This window comes from Phyllobates terribilis, unplaced genomic scaffold (genome assembly GCF_046119375.1).
Source record: "Phyllobates terribilis strain yellow unplaced genomic scaffold, ASM4611937v1 Scaffold_1__5_contigs__length_1240528914, whole genome shotgun sequence".
Taxonomy (NCBI): Eukaryota; Metazoa; Chordata; class Amphibia; order Anura; family Dendrobatidae; genus Phyllobates; species Phyllobates terribilis.
In genome coordinates this window covers 910620652-910643789 of record NW_027362761.1, presented here as the reverse complement: position 1 = coordinate 910643789, position 23138 = coordinate 910620652, and the positions used below count along the sequence as shown (strand labels likewise).

Below are 23138 nucleotides of genomic sequence, written 5' to 3'. Positions count from 1 at the left end.
GCTCTGACATTCTATTGATGAATCAGGAAGCCCAAGATGAACAGTGATAAAGGTCATTCTCAATCAATGGACTGCTTCACTGCATGGAATTATGGAATTGTCTGAGCACAAAAGGATAATTTACCGGGTAATATGTTTGTATTAAATAAAATATGTCACTATTATCATTAATCAATGCTGCATTTGTAAATGAAGACTATGAGGGTATAGCAGAGGAACTTGACCTTGAAAATGACATTTATTCACTGACCTAAGGGAATATTTTTCTCTGAGGATATTTTAAATGGTTGTATTTTTGCATTAGTCCAGGGCCAGTGTATATTTTGGTACATGGGAGTGGACAAGGACATATAAGTGGTATATTCCAACTTTTAAAGTAATGGTATATCTCTAAGATATACCACCAATTTATGAACCACAATACTCAAGTCTTTCTCTGTAATCCCAAGTATAGTTTAATTTAATATATATGCAGCAAAATGATTTCTGCATTCGTGTGCATTACTCTATCAACATTAAACGTCATCTGCACACATTCCCCCTTGAATACACGCATATTGTTGTAATGTATAATGTGTGGTGTGACGTGCGTTATTAAAAACAATGTTGGGTTCTGACCGACAGTAGGGGCAGTTAGAGTTATTAGCTGGGACTAGTCCAGAGTGTGAGGGGCTAAGGTGAAGGGACAGAGACAGTTTCCTGTCAGGAAGTTAGATAGGGCTCAGCCTGCGGTAAAAGCAGACCTAAGGTATGACTAGTTAGCAGAGCTGCGTGATGTGGGTGTCCCTGAGGTGAGTGGAGACCGAGGCAGTGGTTAGCAAGATCCAGAGTAGGGACAAGGAAAAGTGACAGAGTGATGAACTGGTCAGTCATTAAGGCGAACAGTGTGGTGGGTGTAGCTTATAAGGGCAGACAGTGTGGAGGCCATATACCATAGGAGGCTTATTTAGGTCATAATATGGACAGATATTATTATCCAGAGAGCATTTTAAAAACACTCTTACTTTTAAGGGTGCCATGTCGGGATGTACTGCAGAAGCCCGGAGAAGAGGGAAGTCTGCAGAGAAGAGTTGTGGATGTGAAAAGTCACCATGGCATCTGGACAAGATGGAGATGAAAAGAAAGAAACAACTCAATCTGAGATGACGTTACCTATAAGGTACCTGTATGTAAATGTTTACTTGTTGATATTGACTACGTCTCATCAGTACTGTGGTTCTTGTATGGACCACAGTTTGATAATGACTGATAACAACAACTCCCAGCATATGCTTACTATTATTAATGATATACTAGGAGTCTTAGGTTCATGACATACAAATGTATATGGGCCTGACTTGACATTACAATTGATTGCTGTACTAAGCTTGGTGATGTATTCATGTACTGATGGTGATTCTGGTGATGTATTCATGTACTGATGGTGGTTCTGGTGAAGTATTCATGTACTGATGATGGTACTGGTGTTGTATTTAATTACTGACAGTGGTTCTTGTGATTTATTCATGTACTGATAGTGGTTCTGGTGATGCATTTATCTACTGATGGTGGTTCTGGTGATGTATTCATGTAGTGATGGTGTTCTAGTGATCTATGTGATCTATTAATTTACTGATGATGGTTCTGTTGCTGTTTTTATGTACTGTTGATGGCTCTCTTGATGTATTTATGTACTGATGGTGTTCTAGTGATCTGTTAAATTACTGATGATGGTTCTGATGACGTTTTTATGTACTGTTAATGACTTTGGTGATGTATTCATGTACTGATGATGATTTCGGTTTTGTATTAATCTACTGATGATGGTTCCGGTGATAAATGCAGCACCAGAATGTTAGAACCCTCCTGCTTGTTTTTTCCATCTTGTTTTGCGGTCACGTGACCATCTGCCTATATATTCCAGCTCCGCCCTTTTGGCTGTGCTGGACTTCAGTGTTGTTTGACTGTTTTGCTAGCCAGGTGCTTCTGTGCCTATCTCTGTCAGTTTGCTTGGTCCTTCTGGGACTTCTAGTACTTTTTTGTCAGTTTATCTTTTTGTGTTCTGCAACAACCTTCTCTGTTCAGGAGGTGTCCCATTTTTGTTCCAGTCCTTATTTCTTTTAGGGACCCCTTCCTTTATGCTATAGGTCTTCGTTCAGACTAGCCGAGGACTAAGGCGGGTCTGTTCGCAAGGAACAGGCAGCCCGCTACATCGTAGGGATTCAGCTTAGTCTTACTGTAGGGATATCTTTCCCCTTTCTTTCCTTAGTACTTGTTGCAGATCATAACACAGAACCATCATCATTATGTGAATACATCACTAGAGCCATCAATAGTATATGAACACAGCACCAGAACAACCATCACTACTTGAAGATGTCAAGACAAGCACCATCAGTACAGGAATAAGAGATCAGAACCACCATCAGTACATGAATATGTGGCACCCCAGAGGGTCTGGTTGCCACAGTGGTATTGCTTCCCTCAAAAGGGGTAATGCCATGTCTGGAGGCAAGCAGGGGTTTCCTGGTCAGGAACTTAACACATGCAACACATCCTGGCTCCAGATCAGCAAGGGGAGGATCCTGCCTTTGACAACTGTATCTGGAGGCGGGGTTAGCTTAGTCTAGTGTGAGGAGTCGAGTTGAGGACATCAAGGAGAGAGGAGCTAGGAACTGGAGCTGGAGATAGCTCGTCCTAGCCAGAATACACAGAGAACCAGACACCAGAGTCCAAGGCTGTGGGGGATTCCAGACTCAGCAGCAGATACCGTAGGGCAGGAGATTGCAGATCTCCTGGCCCCCATCAGACGCCCAGAGGCTCAGCAGCACCGAGGGACTGGTACCGCCAAGGAGGAGCGAGGCATCCACAAGGCCCGAGCTGCCAGCCATACGGGTGAGCACAGCACGTTACACTCAGGGACGTGGGCTAAAACACAGCTACAAGCAGAATAGCCAAAGAGTATAGTAAGAACGGCAGGCCTACAACTCCACCTGTCCAGGAGGACTCTTTGCTTGCTCCCAGACTGACCGGGCTCTTATCACTAGCCAGTACTCCAGTCCAGGCCTGTTTAAAGTGTCATCAGTAAAGACCCTGGGACTGCACGGGCTCTGTGGTTATTTCTGCACCGTGACACCCTGCACAACTACCATCATCCACACACACTGCCCTGAAGCTACACTCTTCCTGTGGGGAGATATACCACCCTTGCTGCCAAACCACCAGCTTCAGAGGACTGTTCCGCAGCGGCAGCCTCATTAGCCACACTCCACAGGTGGCGTAGTCGGACATTATATATAATCTACACACCTATACTACCCTTGGATTGACCGCCTGGGTCACGGACCGGGTCACTGCCACTGTGACTACTACCCCCAGCGTCTACCGGCCCGGCTCCGGGTACCCCACGGCCCAGGGGGCGCGTCAACTTTGGCGTAGTCAGCAGGATTTCGTGCCCGTTGCCACCGGGTACTGTGCGCCGTCACGAACCGTGTCGCATACCATACTCCACCCCTCAGCACCAAAAACATGGAGTAAAGCGGGTGGTCCAGGAGTATGAAAGAGTCTTCAGCAAACACCCACTCGACTTCGGGCAGGTGAAAGGGGTTCAACACCATATCCCCGCGGGAGACAATCCACCCATTAAAGAAAGGTACCGGCTTGTACCACCAGCACACTACCAAAATGCCAAAGGGATGTTACGAGAGATGAAGGAGGCTGGGGTGATAAGAGATAGTTGTAGCCAGGGGCGTACATAGAAGTCATGGGGCCCCATAGCAGAAGCTCTAATTGGGCCCCCCCCTACAAAAAAATAAATATTTGTCAGTGTCACAGAAGAGCAGATCTCATAACTTTCCAGCCTTTACATAGTAATTTACCTCCTTCTGAAGTCATAGATTCCTCCTTCATTGCCTCCATAAAGTATGATGCCAACAAAAGTGCCCCCCAAACAGTATGATACCCCTATGGTGCATTCCTCCACATGCACAGTATAATGACACTATTGTACCCCACTTCAACTCCCATGGCAAAGTATGGTGACCCTAACACAGTATAATCCCCCAACTGTGAACCCCAAAGAGCCCTCCATACACTCTCATGGCCCCCACACAGCCCTCCAAACAGTATAATGGCCCCCACACAGTCCTCCAAACAGTATAATGACCCCACACAAACATTCACACTGCATAATTGCTTTCATACAGTATAATGGCCCCCCACATAGCCCTCAAAATATTATAATGGCCCCACATAGCCTTCCATATAGTATAATGCACCACCAGTAATCTTCCATATAGCATAATGCGCCCCCATAATCCTCCATATAGTATAATGCTCCCCCCATAAACCTCCATATAGTATAATGCGCCCCCCATAATCCTCCATATAGTATAATGAACTTCCCATGGTCCTCCATAGAATATAATGCACTCCCCATAGTCCTCCATACAGTATATTACACACCCCATAGGGTAAAATGCAGCCCCCATATAGTATAATGCACCACACAGTCCTGCAGTATTATGGGCACCACGTACTCACTGATTTTAAAATGCCGTATATTTTAAATAAGCCGACCCGAATATAAGCTGAGGCCCCTAATTTTACCACATAAAAATGGGAAAACCTATTGACTTGAGTATAAGCCTAGGGTGGGAAATGCAGCAGCTACTGGTAAATTTCTCCATCCTCGTATGTGTGGCCCCCTCAATCCCACAATCCCTGGTATTTGTGGCCCCCACAATTCCTGGTATGTGTGGCCCCCACAATCCCTGGTATGTGTGGCCCCCACAATCCCTGGTATGTGTAGCCTCCTCAATTCCCCAATCCTGGTATGTGAGGCCTCCTCAATCCCCCATTCCTGGTATATGTGGCCTCCTCAATCCCCAAATCCTGGTATGTGTGGCCTCCTCAATCCCCAAATCCTGGAATGTGTGGCCTCCTCAATCCCCCATTCCTGGTATGTGTGGCCTCCTCAATCCCCCAATCCTGGTATGTGTGGCCTCCTCAATCCCCCATTCCTGGTATGTGTGGCCTCCTCAACCCCCCAATCCTGGTATGTGTGGCCTCCTCAATCCCCCATTCCTGGTATGTGTGGCCTCCTCAATCCCCCATTCCTGGTATGTGTGGCCTCCTCAATCCAAGTATCTTGGTATGTGTGGCCTCCTCAACCCCCCAATCACTGCACACAAAACAATAAACACTTATACTCACCTTCCTTCCTCACCTCTGCTCCAGCGCTGCGTCCTGTCTGCTGCAGCTCATGTCGGCATCTGAGCAGCGCGCGCTCTCAGACACAGAGGTGAGCTGCTGCCGGCACATTCACTCCTCTGCACTGACAGCAGGAGCCGGGGCTCGGCTCTCCTCCGTGCCCGCTACTAAAGAGAATGAATATTCCGTCTTCGCCACACCCATGGGAGTGGAGAAGAGGGAATATTCATGTGCCTTTAGCAGCGGGGACACGTGGTGGCTGCAGCAGCCGGCTACAGCGTGTGCCCCGCTCGTCCACTGCGCAACCCGCTCCTCTGCAGCCGCAACCTCCTACTCACCTATCCTCCACGTTCCCACGCTGCTTGGGGCCCTCACGGGCCCCCTCCGGCCACAGGCCCCATAGCAGTGGCGTGGTATGCCGCCATTGGCGGTACGCCACTGGTTGTAGCTCCTGGGCAGCTCCATTAGTTCTCGTAAGTAAAAAAGATGGCACAATGAGAATGTGTGTAGACTACAGGCAAATTAACCGCATTACACATAAAGACGCATACCCATTACCCAGGATTGAGGAGTCACTAGCTGCATTAAGATCTGCTAATTATTTCTCTACTTTGGATCTCACTAGTGGGTATTGGCAAGTTCCTGTAGCAGAGGCGGATAAAGAAAAGACCGCATTCACAACGCCGATGGGCCTCAGCGAGTTTAACTGCATGCCATTCGGACTCTGCAACGCCCCAGGAACCTTCCAGCGGTTGATGGAGTGCTGTCTGGGACATAAGAACTTCGAGACAGTCCTGCTGTACCTGGATGACATCATAGTATACTCCAAGTCCTATGAAGATCACCTAAAGCACCTGGCGGAGGTGTTTGAAGCCCTAGCTGGTTTTTGCCTGAAGGTGAAGCCATCAAAATGCCACCTGTTGAAGCCCAAGGTACAGTACCTAGGTCATGTGGTAAGCGCTGAAGGTGTAGCACCAGACCCAGACAAGGTCACAGTAATCAAGGACTGGCCAAGACCCTCCACTATTAAGGAAGTGCGGCAGTTCCTCGGGTTGGTGTGCTACTACCGAAGATTTATCCAAGGCTTCACCCATGCAGGACCTCCTAGTAGGCCTGTCCAGGAAGGCCAAAAACCCGAAGCCTCCCTTCAAATGGGATAAGCCGGAAGACGAATCCTTCAGTAGGCTGAAGATGGCTCTCACAGGAGACGAGATCCTGGCCTACCCTGACTATGGCCAACCCTTCATACTCCATACAGACGCAAGCAACGTGGGGCTAGGAGCGGTGCTGTCACAGATACAGCAAGGCAGAGAAAGAGTGATTGCCTATGCCAGCAGGAAGCTCCGGCCAACAGAAAGGAACCCTGAAAACTACAGTTCTTTCAAGTTGGAGTTCCTCGCCGTAGTCTGGGCTGTGACGGAACGTTTCAAGCACTATCTCGCCTCCTCCAAGTTTACAGTCTTCACGGATAATAACCCGCTGACGCACCTGGACACTGCGAAACTTGGTGCCCTGGAACAAAGATGGATGGCCCGACAGTCTAATTATGAGTTCACCATCAAGTACCGGGCTGGGCGCAAGAATGCAAACGCTGATGCGCTGTCTAGGATGGCTAACTTGCCAGATGGGGGAGAAGACCCGAAGGAACTGGAGGAGATAGAGATCCCCGCTTTCCACCGTCATGGGGTAACTCAGTGCTCCCATTGTGTGAAGAACAGGTGCTCTGCCAACAGAGAGGCCACGTTCAATCCATTGCCCCACCATGGATGGGCAGAAACACAAGATAGTGACCCGGCTGTCTGCCTAGTCAAGGAGTTGCTGACACGAGCTGACTCGTACCCTGATCCAGATGCTCCAGAGGAGTCCAAACAGTTGTGGAAGGAGAAGCGCAAACTATTCATCTATGAAGGGAATCTGTGTCGAAGAGCCATCAACTCCCGGACACATGAACTGGTCTGGCATGTGGTAGTCCCGAGGCGGGATGTGTCGATGGTCTTGGAAGCGTACCATGATGGAGCAGGACACTTTGGCTGGAAGAAGTTGGAAGTCCTGCTACGTGAACGGTTCTACTCGGCTGGCATGAGGAAAGCAATCGAGAGGTGGTGTCGAGAATGCGGACAATGCAACCTGAGGCGAAAAGACCGTGACAGCCAGGGGGCTCCCCTGCAGCCCATCATCACCAAACAGCCACTTGAACTGGTAGCCCTGGACCACGTGAAGCTAGCCCCAAGCAGGTCAGGCTATGTCTACGCTCTCACCATCGTAGACCACTACTCCCGACTCCTGGTAGTAGTGCCAGTAAAGGACCAGACGGCTCAGACAGCAGCCAAAGCCTTCCAGCCGCACTTCTGCCGCCCGCACGGTTACCCTGAACGCGTGCTTACTGACCAAGGTCCAGCCTTTGAGGCAGAGGTGTTCCAGGAGTTCTGCAACCTGTACGGCTGCAAGAAAATCAGGACAATGCCTTATCACCCCCAGACCAACGGGTTGTGTGAGAAGATGAACCAGGTGGTGATAGACCTGTTGAAGACGTTGCCCCTGGAAGAACGCAGTCTGTGGCCAGAAAAGTTGCCAGATCTGGTGGACCTCTATAACCATATCCCAGTGAATTCCACCAACTGCACACCTGCTTACCTGATGAGAGCAAGGCCTGGTAAGCTACCCATCGACCTGGACATGGGAGTCCTAACACCAGAGACCTCCTCACCGGATGCAGATTGGGATACTGAGCGGCAACTACAATACCGTAAAGTGCAAGAGAGTGTTGAAAGGAGTCTGTCCCAAGCAAGACAACGACAAGAGAAGACTAACAATCAACACGCACCTGCTGTTCCTCTGTCATCTGGAGAGCAAGTCCTTAAGAGAAAGAGATGCCTCCACAAACTAGATGACCAGTGGGAGGAAGAGCCATACACCATCCTACCCTCGAGTCATGATAACACCAAGGTGTGCCTCATTAGCAAGGATGGAGGAGAAACATCAGCAACAGTTTCAAGAGACCACTTGAAGAAATGTCCCGAGCAACTGCAATACCCTAAGGAAGACCAAGATAGCCCTTAACCTACGGAGGAAGTGGAAGAAATGGTCAAAACGGTACTCGGAGAATTTCCCCGGTCGTGGACACAAGTGAACAATGCAATTGTTATGCCAGTCCTTACCTTTCTCCAACCAGCCCCTCAGGAAGCTGCAGAAGTCCCAGAAGAGTTGGAAGAACAGTTGGCCCCGGAGGCAGAAGTTTCCCCATCAGCAGACCAGGAGAATCTACCCTCTGCTAGTAGCGAACCAGTCGTACCCACAGTAAGCCAAAGAATCCGTAGGAAGTTGCCCAACCTACCAGTGTCACCTCAAAATACTAATAATGCAGTTCACACTGAACCCACCACACCAGGGGTAGACACAAGGGACCAGGGTAGAGCACTGACAGATAGTGCATTACGTAGATCTACCAGAGCTACAAAAGGTCAGCCCCCTGCCCGTTGGAGGATCTAGAAATGCAGAAATTTAAAGTATAAACGTATTTAAATGGATACTGTATATAGTTACCCGTAAGGGTATGCCAGAGACAATGCTAATTCGAAAAGTTTTAATATGTGTGTTTTTCCAGTGACCCGAAAGGGATCCAAAGACTTTTAGGTTATGGACAGTGAATAACCAAGAACTTTCAATAGTTGCACTTGTAAAAGTGCCCCTGTGACAGACCACAGAACAAAAACCCATGGAGGTGGCTGAAGATGTGGTCCAGCATCCGGATCATCAATGCCCTGCAGCCACCCCAGGGCCTTCGTGGAGGGTTTTAGACGGGTCCCTCAAATTTGCACCTTGTTTCAGTGGAATGGACACCTGGTTGCAGATTATACTGTAAACAAAGACTGTAATGTTTGTAAATATTCTAATGTGCCTGTTAATGCTATTGTTACTTTTGAAAAATATGTTCAGTCCCGGAGTACTGAAATGAACTAGGGGGGAATGTGGCACCCGAGGGTCTGGTTGCCACAGTGGTATTGCTTCCCTCAAAAGGGGTAATGCCATGTCTGGAGGCAAGTAGGGGTTTCCTGGTCAGGAACTTAACACATGCAACACATCCTGGCTCCAGATCAGCAAGGGGAGGATCCTGCCCTTGACAACTGGATCTGGAGGCGGGGTTAGCTTAGTCTAGTGTGAGGAGTCGAGTTGAGGACATCAAGGAGAGAGGAGCTAGGGACTGGAGCTGGAGATAGCTCGTCCTAGCCAGAATACACAGAGAACCGGACACCGGAGTCCGAGGCAGTGGGGGATTCCAGACCCAGCAGCAGATACCGTAGGGCAGGAGATTGCAGGTCTCCTGGCCCCCATCAGACGCCCGGAGGCTCAGCAGCACCGAGGGACCAGTACCGCCAAGGAGGAGCGAGGCATCCACAAGGCCCGAGCTGCCAGCCATACGGGTGAGCACAGCACGTTACACTCAGGGATGTGGGCTACAACACAGCTGCAAGCAGAATATCCAAAGAGTATAGTAAGAACGGCAGGCCTACAACTCCACCTGTCCAGGAGGACTCTTTGCTTGTTCCCAGACTGACCGGGCTCTTATCACTAGCCAGTACTCCAGTCCAGGCCTGTTTAAAGTGTCATCAGTAAAGACCCTGGGACTGCACTGCACGGACTCTGTTGTTATTTCTGCACTGCGACACCCTGCACAACCACCATCATCCACACACACTGCCCTAAAGCTACACTCTTCTTGTGGGGAGTTATACCACCCTTGCTGCCAAACCACCAGCTTCAGAGGACTGTTCCGCAGCGGCAGCCTCATTAGCCGCACTCCACAGGTGGCGTAGTCGGACATTATATATAACCTACACACCTATACTACCCTTGGATTGACCGCCTGGGTCACGGACCGGGTCACTGCCACTGTGACTACTACCCCCAGCGTCTACCGGCCCGGCTCCGGGTACCCCACGGCCCAGGGGGCGCGTCAAATACATCACCAGAACCACTATCCATACAGGAATATGGCACCAGAACCACCATCAGTTTTGTTGCAAAACATGTTTGTTGCATGACCTATATAAAAAACATCATACATAACCCTTTATAATGGGGTCTGTTTACCTTTCATTGGGGTACCCACCAAATGCTGCATATCATGAAACCAAACGGCCCCCATTTTAGTTATGTAATATTAGTTTCCATGACTGTCCTTGGGTTTGATGTAGCACCCTGAGGATTCGGCTGCTACAGGGGTATTGCACCTCAATCCAGAGGTGTGATATTCCACTCCCGGGTAAGGATGGAGTGTGGAACTGAGCTCGGTAGGCTGCATGCACTACATACATCCCATTTCCGAGGAGCAGACCGACGGTACTCCCACTTAGAAATGTGCAGGTACGACCGAGTCTGTTCCTGGCTGGAGTGGGAGGGGGGTGGTACAGCCCAAGTAGTGTAGGGGCAGATAGGGGGAGCAGCTTGGGTAAAGATAGGAGCTCATTGGGTGCTGGTCACCTGAGCTCACACATAGAGGGTGTATATAAGGTGGGCACCATCAGAGATCAGGGTCAGTCAGTCTGTCAGCCTTTTGCAGAGAGAAGTCAGAGGAGGAAGAGGAGCAGAGAAGCCCTAGAGAGAGAGAGAGAGGAGAAAGAAGGAAAGACCCAGAGAGGGGACAAAGAGAGGACTCTGAGAACCCAAATTCAAGCTACGGGTGAAGAGTCGGCATTAGGGTACCGGAACCCAAGCTGGTGGGGGCAAAAACACACCCCAGCCAGAGACCGGAGGCCGTGGGCAGCGTCTGCCACGGCCACCCACCACATCCACCACGAAGGCATACCACGTGGAGGGTCAGGGAACCCAAGGCCAAGGGTCACCCAACAGAAGGCCCGAGGGAGCTGGACCTGGGTGGATCAATAGTGGGGACGGCCAGAGAAAGGACAGAAGGAGAGCTCAGGGTCACGCTCCGGACTCGCTTGGGGGTTGGCTGGATCCAGGACCTGGTGGACGCAGCACGGCTCGGGAGGTCACTTGAAGCTGGAGTGACCGGAACATCAGCAGTGAGTAAATACCCTAAACTGCACAACCCGACTCTGTCTTCCTTTAACATCTATGCTGCACCACCACAACCCCCATCCTCTGCACCTGACCCCCTGAGGCTATACCCCACCCGTTGGGGGTTATACCACCAAAAGCTGCACCTACACCATCAGCCTCAGCGGACCCTGCTGCAGCGGCGGCCATAGTGACCGCAATACAATGGGTGGCGTAGTCGACAATAAAGAACTTTATAACATCTGTAGGACTGCCACATACAACTGAGTTTGACACCCTGGGCACGGACCGGGTCACAGCCACTCGGAAGACTACAACTCCCATCTGATCCGGCTCCGGATATTCTCCCTAAAGAATATGGCCCAGGGGGCGCGTCAACTTTGGCGTAGTCGGCAGGATTACGTGCCCGCAACACCCGGGTACTGCGTGCCTGAAGAAAAGAACGAATTTACCTCAAAAAGAAGTCTCCTGACGGTTCCGGAGGGTCCATGCCATCGGACTCCATCACAGGTCGATTCCCGCCGGTTGTCCGCCATTAACAGCTTTTTCCCGCCATCTGCAGAGTTTCCCGCCACTGGGAAGCGATTCCCGCCATTTCCAAAGGTTTCCCGCCTTGGAAGAGCGGACGCCATTATGGGCGTGCCAGAGGGTGGCGAGAGGCCACCTCCCATCGTGGGCCAGGACCGAAAATGGCGCCAAAAGTGGAAACCGCCCCCACCAACAGAGACTGTGATGCTAGAGGTGTCTGTCAGCGTGAAAGAACAGCCCCTGGAGCTGACAATCACCAAGTGGCCCCGGGACCGCCCTCGAAGGGGGAGGAGACGAAAGGAGAGAACAAAGATGGGTGCCGCCTGGAGCAGTCTAGAGCGAGCGCACCTGGAGGCAAGAAGCCGGGAGAAGAATATCGGAGGAGCTTACCCGGAGATGGCGAGAAAGCAGAGCAGCACCGGCCCGTTGGCCAGGAGCCTGCTAGAAACAGAAGAGGGAGAGCAGAGCAGCACCGGCCCGCTGGCCAGGAGCCTGCTGGAAACAACTGTAGAAGAGCAGAGCAGCACCGACCCGTTGGTTAGGAGCCTGCTGGAAACAACGACCCCACTAGGCCTAGTGGAGGTCCTAGCACAGCTCCCCCGAGACCGGGAGTGTGCGCAGACCGCTCTGGAGGGCCTCGCAAGGAGGATGGCCCGGGTGCAGCGAGAGACGTTGGCGGAGTGGAGCCGTGAGATGGCCCAGCAGACCGAGACCTGTCAGCGGAGCACGCCACCCAAGACGAGGAGACCGACCGCCTCTGAGGATGGCGCGGGAGGACTGAAGGCCGGAGACGGCGCCGAGAAGGGAGCCGAACGAGTGGAGGCAGGTAAAGGGGACGTCTATACCCCAAACCGGGAAACCGCGAACCTGCCCCAGCTCCCCGTCGCAGAGCCCGAAGTCTATCCTGCCGTGCCCGTCGCTGCAACGTCACCGCCGCAGACTAGGCCTCAAACGGGAGCCGCGACCCCTGTGACGTCACACGCCTCGACCCCGGGCGTGACCAAGCAGGAAGTACCACCAGCCTGGTCGCAAGGCCTAGTACCCCCGGGCGCCGCAATACCAACAGCGCCCCCTACCTCCGCGGAGCCCCCGGCCTGGTCGCAGGGCCAAGTAGCCCAGGGCGCCGCCGTCCTTACGGTGCCCTTCACCTTCCAGATACCCCAGGCCTGGCCGCAAGGCCCGGGCAACCCGGGCGCTAACACCACCGCGCCCATAAGACCTAAAGTGCCGCATCTGGGAGAGGACCTGTACGCCCAGCATACGTGCCCGGATGGGCAGCCATTTATATGGCCACCGGAGTTCCACCATCCCCGACTCCGGAGAGAGAGACCCCTGGATGAACCCCTGATCCCGGCTCCAAAGCCCGTAAAGAGGATCTCGCCCCCGCTAGCAGAAGCGCAGTTCGAGTGGGACCCCACCGGAGAAGATCTCATGGGGTTCACTCAAGAGACTCGGGCAGCTGCAGCGGAGCGTGCTGAGTGCTGCCGCCAACAGCTCGAGGACTTTGAGAGGGAGCGGAGAGAGAGGCGGGTCCGGGAACAGCAAGCTCAAGTAAGGAGCGCGGAGCAGAAGAGCCGGGCCAGGAGAGACCCCCGTGCAGCGCATAGTCCCCGCACCACCGGGACTGTGATAAAGTTTAATATGCAGCATGGGTGGGGCTTCATCCGAGACCACCGCACCCTAGGCGACGTCTTCGTGACCAGGAGAGACGTTGAGTCCCACCTACCGGAGGGACACAGAGGTCGTGACCTTTACATCGGGGACGAGGTCACCTTCACCCGGCACAAGTGTGCCAAAGGACCCTACGCCCTCCATGTGCATCGTCTGACGGAGGAAGAGCTGCGGTGTGAGGAGGAAGAACAAGAGGACCCGGACGGGTCTGAAACTAGAGCCAAAGGTAACAATAAAGAAAGAGCAGGAGGACGCCGTCGTTAAGTACAGCGAAGCAGGAGCTGTATATAGTTGCCCGTCGGGGCACCATAAACTGAAACTGAAACTGTTGCTGTTGCTAAAAATAGTCCCCGTTGGGACCAGCAAGTGTGAACTGTTACCCGTTTAACCCCTAAATCCCACTGACCGAGGACTGAGAGCGGTCATTCCTCCCCAATACCTGGCCGAGGACTGAGAGCGGCCATATCCCTGTAAATAGTTGCGCGTCCTAAAGCGCCCCCTACCGGTTTTATAGGGAAACCAGTTTTCCAGAGAGACTGTCGCACTTTACCCGGTCACACGTTGCACAGTGACCGGAGGAGGAGCCTGAGGCGACGAGAATGATTATATGAAAAGTTTTATATGATGTTTTATTATGTTTATGTTTATGAAAAAAAAAATGTATGTTTGTGGATGTTATGTCTTACAGCCCGAGGACGTGCTGTGATTTACCAGGGGGGAATGTAGCACCCTGAGGATTCGGCTGCTACAGGGGTATTGCACCTCAATCCAGAGGTGTGATATTCCACTCCCGGGTAAGGATGGAGTGTGGAACTGAGCTCGGTAGGCTGCATGCACTACATACATCCCATTTCCGAGGAGCAGACCGACGGTACTCCCACTTAGAAATGTGCAGGTACGACCGAGTCTGTTCCTGGCTGGAGTGGGAGGGGGGTGGTACAGCCCAAGTAGTGTAGGGGCAGATAGGGGGAGCAGCCTGGGTAAAGATAGGAGCTCATTGGGTGCTGGTCACCTGAGCTCACACATAGAGGGTGTATATAAGGTGGGCACCATCAGAGATCAGGGTCAGTCAGTCTGTCAGCCTTTTGCAGAGAGAAGTCAGAGGAGGAAGAGGAGCAGAGAAGCCCTAGAGAGAGAGAGAGAGGAGAAAGAAGGAAAGACCCAGAGAGGGGACAAAGAGAGGACTCTGAGAACCCAAATTCAAGCTACGGGTGAAGAGTCGGCATTAGGGTACCGGAACCCAAGCTGGTGGGGGCAAAAACACACCCCAGCCAGAGACCGGAGGCCGTGGGCAGCGTCTGCCACGGCCACCCACCACATCCACCACGAAGGCATACCACGTGGAGGGTCAGGGAACCCAAGGCCAAGGGTCACCCAACAGAAGGCCCGAGGGAGCTGGACCTGGGTGGATCAATAGTGGGGACGGCCAGAGAAAGGACAGAAGGAGAGCTCAGGGTCACGCTCCGGACTCGCTTGGGGGTTGGCTGGATCCAGGACCTGGTGGACGCAGCACGGCTCGGGAGGTCACTTGAAGCTGGAGTGACCGGAACATCAGCAGTGAGTAAATACCCTAAACTGCACAACCCGACTCTGTCTTCCTTTAACATCTATGCTGCACCACCACAACCCCCATCCTCTGCACCTGACCCCCTGAGGCTATACCCCACCCGTTGGGGGTTATACCACCAAAAGCTGCACCTACACCATCAGCCTCAGCGGACCCTGCTGCAGCGGCGGCCATAGTGACCGCAATACAACGGGTGGCGTAGTCGACAATAAAGAACTTTATAACATCTGTAGGACTGCCACATACAACTGAGTTTGACACCCTGGGCACGGACCGGGTCACAGCCACTCGGAAGACTACAACTCCCATCTGATCCGGCTCCGGATATTCTTCCTAAAGAATATGGCCCAGGGGGCGCGTCATTTGACAGTTACAGTAAAATATAGGATGTCAAGGATAAATATCACTATTTTTACCTGGTATCGTGTAAATGGTCTGCAAGCAATGAATGATTCTATATCTAACGATGAAAGCTCACTCCCTTCTGAGCCTCATCTCTAAAGTACACCACTTTTTTTTTACGGTGAAACAGGTAACAGTTCTAGTGGAAGTGGTCGTCAGACCTTGTTACCTGACCCATCAGATGGGAAGTGGGGGTGCGTTAAGGGTCCTGTTAACTTAGTCTCTGGCCCATTCCTTTACATGTGGGCTGAGGGTTCATGTGGGGGGGGGACTATCAGCTTCATTCTAGGGCACCAAAGTACCTTGTCCCAGCCCTGGTAGTGGGTTACTACTCAGTAGTTCAGACAACATGTGTTCTCTTGTAGAATTTGTGCACAGAGCACTCTAGTTGAGCGGTGCCAGTTTTGTTCCTATTATCTGCACGTCTAAACAAGACTGTTCTAGGGCTCATATTCATTTTGTTTTGCAGCTGCTGTTCCGTGTCACATAAGCCTCAAATAAACTCCGTGACAGGAAGGCAGGCCCTTGACATAAAATAGACACTTTCTCTGCACCTGAGTGGTTCATGTTGATGCTTCCCTACCCCCAAACACTGAGCAGCTTACAAAGGCTTTCTCACAAAATATCTGCACAGAGAGCAGAATCCATAATTTTACAGAGGTGTTAGTGGTAAATAAACTATATATATTTATATATCACCATATATCTCTCTTTCTCTCTCTCTCTATATATATATACACAGAACTCTGCAAAGGCTTTCGGCAGGTATGGAAAAATACTTCAAAGTGAGAATGAAATCAAATGTGTTAATGGTTTATTTTTATCAATTAACAAAATGCTAAGAAAATGAACATAAGTGATATCTAAATCAAATCAATATTCGGTGTGACCACCCTTTACCTTCAAAACAGCAACAATTCTTCACGTACACACAGTTTTTGAAGGCACTCGGCAGGACGGTTGTTCCAAAACATCTTGGAGCGCTAACCACAGATCTTCTACTGATATAAGTTTGTTTAAATAGTTCTGCAATTCTTCCATGAAGACCATAGGTTCATGGCATTTAGTGGGAAGTTTGAATAACCCTTGTATTCCAAGTTCAAGTATAAGGCTGTGTGCCCACTATGCGTTTTTCAAGCATTTTTGCTGTGGAATTTCCGCAGCGAAAACGCTTAAAAAACGCTTGGTAATACATGCCCCATGGTCCCCAATGATAATCCACATGTGCTGTGCACATGCTGTGGAAATTTCCGCTGTGGATCATCATCATTGCGGAAAAATACGCAGCATGTCCATTAATTTTGCGGACACGCAGCGTAATTGCCGCCATTGACTTGCATTGAAACGCATAATATCCGTGTCAGTACATTTGTACACACGGATATTATGCATCTCTATGTGCAGATGGTACCCGGGTTTGGAGAAGATGAGACTCTCCTCCAGACCCGGGTACCATAGAACCTGTAAAAAAAAAGAATTTAAAATAAAAAATAAAGATTATACTTACCTTCTGATGTCCTCCTGGTGTTTTCTCCGCTCCGTCTGGTCAGCTGTATGGGTTGCGGTGTTGTGAAGGACCTGCCATGACGTCATTGAGTCATGTGACCTGACACATGACTCAATGACGTCACTGCAGGTCCTTCGGCCACCACGAGCCGCCCAAGACTCCGGACGGAGCCGAGAAAACACCGGGAGGACATCGTAGGGTAAGTATAATCTTTATTTTTATTTTTTTAACTATTACTTGGTCACACTATATATGCCGGTTGCATGGATTTATATAGTGTGACCAAGTTGTCAAGCACTTTCCAAGTGATGCTAAAATCGCTTGGAAAAGCGCTTGATAACCCACATGCAGAAATGCATGCAAAAACGCTTGACAAACGCTTCTACCTGGCGGGAAAACGCATGTAAAATCCGCATGAGTTTTTCCTGCCAGGGAGAAGCGGAAAAAATATTCAGCATTTCTGCATCGTGGGCACATAGCCTAAAGAAATTAAAAAAAATCTACATATTTGGTGTCACCACGCTCATAAAAATCCAGTCGACGAAAATATAAAACTAGTTAACATATGATAAACACAATAAAGAGAAAAAAAATCAGAATGTCAGAATTGCTATTTTAAGTTTGCGGCACTTCCCCCAAAAAATGTAAATAGTGATCAAGTCATTTTAGGCATCTAAAATTTTATTAAGAAGAATGAAAGTTTGCTACTCAAGAAAACAGGCAGGCACACAGATGCATCGCTAGAAAAATAAAAAAGTTACAGCTTTCAGAAAATGGCAACACAGAGTTGTGATTTTGTTTTCACCACTAAAATATCTAAAAAAAAAAACTATGAAGGTTTGTTATCACTGTAATCATAATGACCTGAAGAATCATGCTCTCTGGTAATTTTTACAGCACGATGAACCCCATAAAAATTAGATCTAAAAAACAATGACGAAATTTGAGTTTTTTCTCACTATTTCACAGAATTGTTATTCCATATTTAGTACTTTACATGGTGAAGTGAATGGTGTCATTCAAAACTACAACTCATCCCAAAAAAAAGCCTTCACAAGGCTGTTTATGAAAATATAAAAAAGTTATAGCTTTTGGAAGAAAGTAGAAAAAAATGAAAGCACAAAAATCACCCAGTCATGAAAGGGTAAATGTAGAAAACGTAGAGTAGGACGAATAATACAATATACTTCAGGCTTTTGTGTATTGCAGGTGCTATTCGCCATGGAGGAGACCTAGAGTTACATATTAGAATACCCTCACTGGATCCATATAGATGGAAGATGTGAAAAATAATAATACATAAATATCAACCATCAGCTTCAACTATAGGTACCTTATGTTATCATATACATGTCTCAGAGTAAAATTTTCGATGAAATAAGAATATTTAGCAATGATCAGATTTAAAGGGTTGGTTCGAATCCAACATTGAATTTAATCCTAAATGTCTATTTATTGGAACAATGTAATCACTTTTCTAATATACTTTAATTCAAATTTCCTACCATTCCCTCTTTACGTTATAATTTTTTTTTTACTTCCATTCTGATGACATTTCATTTAAGAATCCCCAGCGCATGCTAGGATCCTCAAACAGGATATCATCAGTGGGCTGGCGCTTCAGTCACTGCCGGAGCTACATTCCCCATCCTGAAAAGAAGTGTCATCAGTGATATCTGTTACAGGGGCTGGGGTAGTGCCTGCTCTACTGAGCATGCGCCAGTTGTCAATTTCGATGCATGGTCAGTATGAGCTCTTTGCTCACTGTGCGATATTCCTTTGAATATGCAGGAACCAAGGGGTAAAGTTTCTCCTTGTGGAGAGTGACATGCCAAGCCTGTCATGCCAATCTAAGGATACTTTGATACAAGCCTTGCAATGCTCCTCTGGAAAACTAAATATGCAAATTGCCTCTTCAAGGCTTAAAAGTCTCCTCACATTGGCTTGTCATGCTTAGCATGTCACTATCCACAAGGAGAAACGTTACCCCTTCAAACACTTGAATGGGACACTAAAAAAGAATAGCTGGAAAGGTCAATAACCCAGAAGCAGGATTTGTATCTGTTCCTTTCAAGTGACAGAGCCCTTCAAAATGACTTCCACAGACTACTGGTGTGAATATGTGGCACCCCAGGGGTCCGGTTGCCACAGAGGCATTGCCTCCCTCACAAGAGGTGATGCCATTCCTGGAAGCAAGCAGGGGTCCCCTAGTCAGGTATACCAGCATACAACACTTTCCTGGCTCCAGACCAGCAAGGGGAGCTCCTCCCCTTAGCAACTGGGATCTGGAGGCGGGGTTAGTGAGAGTTAGTGAGAGGAGTTGAAGAGAGGACAGCAAAGAGGAAAGACCTGGGGAGTGGAGCTGCACGGCAGCTCACCCAGAGAGGAGCGTAGAAGAACAGGACACCGGAGTCCGAGGTTGTGGGGCACTGAAGGCCCAGCAGCAGAAACCGGAGGGCAGAAGACTGCAGGTCTCCTGGCCCCATCAGACACCCGGAGGCTCAGCAGCACATAGGGCCCAGCACCGCCACGTGGGAGCGACACTCCAGGAAGGCCCGAGCTGCCGACCATACGGGTGAGCACAAAGACGTTTTACTCAGGGACGAGGGCCACAGCACAGCTATAAGCAGCAGGGCCAAAGAGATTAGTGCAAAGGGAAGGCCTCCAACTTCACCTGGCGAGGTGGATTCCCAACTTGCTTCCAGGCCGCCTGGACCTCTACTACCAGCTAGTACCCGTGCCTCGGTCTGCCTAACCACCGCCAGTAAAGAGGAAACCGCCATTAAGTTGTGGACTGGTTATTATCTGTGCCATCCCCTGCACTACACTGCACAGCAACATCTATAACATCACCATTTCCTGCCCTGGAGCTAAGCTCTGCCTGTGGAGAGCTGTCCCAACTCTGCTGCGTCACCATCAGCTCCAGAGGATCTGCACCGCAGGGGCGGCTACATATAGCCGCATACCACAGGTGGCATCACGAACATTAAACTATAAAAACTATAATCCCCTTTTATTGACCGCCCTGGGTCACGGACCGGGTCACTGCCACTGTGACATCCCCTGCACCGACCGGCCCGGCACCGAGTACCCCACAGCCCAGGGGGCGCGTCATATATTTGTAATCAAACTGTCAAAAACTCCATGAAGATGGCATGTGGGCCCAATGTCCTGTAGTGGAACTCGTGCATTTTGATGGGCATTTGCCACAAGAACACCAACAGAATTGGCAGGTTTTCCTCACAGATGAGAAAAGGTTCAGCAGTATTTTGTCGGCAGTTGATTATGTTTTTTTATAACAAGTTGCAAAAATTGATGAAGTTTGATGAAATTTGAACAAGTTGATGACATTTAGGACAGAGAATGAACATACTAAAAGATGGCATACTAGTCTAGCAGATTACAACAATGGTAAAATGTTCAGGTGCTCAAGAGGATGGTGATAAATTTAAAAGCCATCCAGGAGGTATGGAAAAAGACTAATCCCAAATTATTTAACTATGGGGTTTACTACTACTGATTCAACAGATAATGCTTTAATCTCTTCTACCTAGGTTCCTTTTTTTGGACAGAGGCCATATGAGATGACAGCCAGAAGGAAAATTAGGAGGGAAGAAAGGAAACATAGGAAATGCATGTTCCAGAACTCCACCAGCAGAGCGATTAACAAGACTTACAATGAAGAAACCACCAATATCACAGTAAAAGTTCCTAAAACATTGTCTGATGATTTTGTGGTAAACATTTCTTCTGTTACATTAACTGATTTCCAGAAAAAGCGCTTTCATGTGGGTGATCATTTTGTCTAGTTCAGAAAACTGATTGGTTTAATTTAGATCTTGAGTTACGTAGGCTTTTTTTAGACTATTATTCTTTAATAAATATTTTTTCCATGTATTTGTGAGATCCAATCACGTTGATATCGCTGTTTTTTTATTTTGGCCTCTTAAATAAGAGTGCTCATGCAGTCAAGACCTATATTGAGGTTGTGAGCAGAATTTAAAGAATTTGAAGAATACAGTAAAATAAGTTATAATCTCATAACATTAGCATACAGGAACATTTGTGACTTAATTTCAGACAAGAGGCAAACAAACAGCGTCCAGTCCAGGGTGATGCATTTCAAAAGTTGAAGTTCATTCCACCATCATACAACGTTTCAACCTGTTATAGGTCTTTATCAAGTATGGTAAAGACCTATGACAGGTCGAAACGCTGTTTGATGGTGGAATAAACTTCAACTTTCGAAAGGCATCACCCTGGACTGGACGCTGTTTCTTTGCCTCTATGCTGTTAATCCTCCAAGTGGGTTCCTTGAAATTTTGAACGAGCGTCCAACTTAGCGAGTGCTGTCAGCCTTCCTTCTTTTTTGTCTGTTAATTCCAGACAAATCCATCACCATAGAGCCCACCAATAAAGGTGAGGTTGTAGTGCTGCCGGACACCTCCAACTACATTACAGATAGTTTCGAACTGGGATGCCAAGGGCCCACCAGTAACATCTTCTCCAGGGCCCTACTTTTAAGCTACATGCAAATGTGACATTATCCTCAAGTCACAAATGTATATAACAATGAACTGGGTAGATTGTTAAATTAATAAGATACTGCTCATATAAGAGGGTGGTGGGCCACTCCTGCACAGGGGCCCAGCAGAGGATTCTCCTGTCGACCAGTCCAAGCCTGATTACAGAAGCCCGTCAACAACTTTGTGATATTGACATTTATACTAAACTTGACAGAGATACCACTGGCGTATTCAATAAACAGATCAATATTGTTGACACTGCATTGACAAATGGTAACATAGACAAAAAGTTGGCAGAAGTTTTTATTATTTCACATCTAATTGTTCAAGTTCTTTACATAGCCCTAGCCCACCTCTTCAACCTGTCACTAACAACTGGTGTCTTCCCCTCATGCTTCAAACATGCCTCAATCACACCCATCCTCAAAAATTCCTCCCTTGACCCATCCTCTCTGACTAGCTATCGCCCCATATCACTTCTTCCCTATGCCTCAAAACTACTGGAACAACACGTCCATTCTGAGCTGTCCTCCTACCTCTCCTCCTGATCCCTCTTCGACCGCCTACAATCTGGTTTCCTACCGTGCCATTCTACTGAAACTGCACTGACTAAAGTCACCAATGACCTACTAACCGCCAAATCTAAGCGACACTACTCTGTCCTCTTCCTCCTAGACCTGTCATCTGCCTTCGACACAGTGGACCATTCCCTCTTACTACAAACTCTCTCATCTCTCGGCATCACAGACTTGGCCCTATCCTGGATCTCCTCATACCTAACAGACAGGACATTCAGTATCTCCCACTTACACACCACCTCCTCATCTCGCCCCCTATCTGTCTGTGTCCCCCAAGGTTCAGTTCTAGGACCCCTGCTCTTCTCCATCTACACCTTAGGCCTGGGACAGCTCATAGAGTCTCATGGCTTTCATTATCACCTCTATGCTGATGACACATAGATCTACCTCTCTGGACCTGATATCACCTCCTTACTAACCAAAATCTCACAGTGTCTGCTATTTCATCCTTCTTCTCTGCTGGATTTCTAAAACTTAACATGGACAAAACAGAATTCATCATCTTTCCGCCATCTCATTCACCCCCCCAATTGACCTATCTATTAACGTCAATGGCTGTCCACTCTCCCCAGTCCATCAAGCTCGCTGCCTTGGGGTAACTCTGGACTCTGAACTCTCCTTCAAACCACATATCCAAGCCCTTTCCACTTCCTGCCGACTCCAACTCAAAAATATCTCCCAGATCCGCACATTTATCTTCCAACAAGACAATGATCCCAAACATACACTGTGTTCCAAATTATTATGCAAATAATATTTTCTCAGATTTTCCCAAATTACCTATATGAATTGCAGTCATTGTAATTTTCCAGTCAAATAACTATTAGAGTACAATTGAAAGGTTTTTGTACAAACTGCCTATGATAACAGTATATTTTTTAAAAAATTAAAAACTCAAACTGCACTCAAAATGCATGTTCCAAATTATTATGCACAGCAGAGTTTTCAACCTTTTCATTTTAATAAAGAACAAAAAAATGGTCATTTTTGAAATTATAAGCATTAGCAGATCATTACAAACTGAAATCAAACAGTTTTCAACTCAAAACTTTATTCTAGGTGATGTTACATTTGCACATAGGACCACTTGTTCGAAAGGAGTTTCTGAACTCTCTCGTCCATTGAATTTGTCAGGTTTTGGATGGTTT

The 23138-nt window shown here is 48.6% G+C and overlaps 1 long non-coding RNA gene across 2 annotated transcripts in view; it reads left to right on the top strand.

Moving 5' to 3' along the window:
* Positions 1–20636, top strand: part of LOC141171944 (uncharacterized) — a 116773-nt gene extending 96137 nt beyond the window's left edge. For both annotated transcript variants that reach the window (XR_012252394.1, XR_012252393.1), the window contains exons 3-4: positions 18096–18215; positions 20441–20636. This is a non-coding gene — a long non-coding RNA (uncharacterized lncRNA). The remainder of the gene's footprint in view (positions 1–18095; positions 18216–20440) is intronic.
* The last annotated feature ends 2502 nt before the right edge of the window (positions 20637–23138 follow it).